This window comes from Trichinella spiralis (genome assembly GCF_000181795.1).
Source record: "Trichinella spiralis strain ISS 195 chromosome Unknown Scfld2, whole genome shotgun sequence".
Lineage (NCBI taxonomy): Eukaryota > Metazoa > Nematoda > Enoplea > Trichinellida > Trichinellidae > Trichinella > Trichinella spiralis.
In genome coordinates, this window is record NW_003526941.1 from 8,039,530 (window position 1) to 8,040,942 (window position 1,413).

A 1,413-nucleotide genomic window follows, 5' to 3' on the forward strand; every position below is an offset into this window, starting at 1 on the left:
TCAATTGATGCTTATGCAAATAGCTTTGAATGTTGTTTTTTGTCCAAATGATTGTTTGCAAATTGTGAAAATATAATAAAATAACAAATTATGACAAACTAATTCAGCCATGCATGGCATTTATTCTAATCTTTCAAAATATTTGCATATAAGCTCAGTAGAACAAAAGGCGTGCCCATAGGGAACACAAATGTATTATTGAATTCCTTCTTCATATATGGGAACAGTATTGTACAATTATTTATTACAGAAACTAACAATAATACTCAATTGATTATTTAATGAGATATTTAACAAAATTGCTTGTTAGTAAAGCTGACATTTATAGGGGAAAAGAATGCATGATTCCATGAAAACTGTAAATGAAACGTTTTATTTTGAATAATTCTTATTTCCGTATCATATTTAATCAATTAAATTGCGTAAATAAAAATTTGGAGTTCAAAGGGTTTCTGTATTACAAAAGTGAAATTCAGGCACAAATGTTATTGGAATCAGCAACTTTTGCTCGCGGGTATTTGTTCAAATATTTGTATAAATGCTAATGAAATGCAATTATAGGATGTATTATCAAGCGCGCACGTTTTGCTGCCGTCTCTGTCGTCCCCACTAAAATCGCATCAATGTACAACTTTTTTGCAATATCTCGGCGAATACGTGTTTGTACGACGTGCGACCAGGTTTGTATTGATTCATTTAATTTTTCTGATCAATTGAAATAACTTTTTCAACAACTTAAAATTTTCGACTTTTCAAAAAAGCAAGGCTATAGCCTTTGCTGTTTGTGCGATTTTCGAAAGTAGGCTTTTTTCAAAAATTTCTTTTTTTTGGTAATATTTGGTTAATTTTTGAAAATTCAAAAGGTCTGGAATGGTCCTATGGCTACTTACTTGGAACTGGTGGAAAAATGGGCCTCTAAGTTTTGCATGCCCCTGCCTTAATACCAAGAAAAGCAGCCCACCGGGAACCCCTTGGAACCGCTCCCCGAAGGGTGAATTATTGGTAGAAAGAAACGTATTTGCATTATCGTGAGATATTTCGTTTGAAATTTGCCAAGGCCTGGGGCAAAATTTCTTTCTTGGTGGGCGAGTCGATATTTCTCTCTCTTTTCCCGTCCTTGCGAACCCTATTATATAAAATTGTGTCTCGAGGCGTAGAGATATGCATATAATATCCCATTTAGAATACTCCTAGCGATTCATTTGATTTATTCGACCTTTACCTGTGCTTGTTCTAGTCTAGATTTATTGACAGGTATAATTAGCCGAAGGTCTTGATTATGACATCGATCACTTTCGAATTCATGCCCACAAATTTGTGTCATGGCTGTTCATGGAGTCATGAACCAAATTATGAATTGATCGTCTGAACGATACGCAAAGTAACCGGAGTTTAGAATCTGTTCATCGCTCA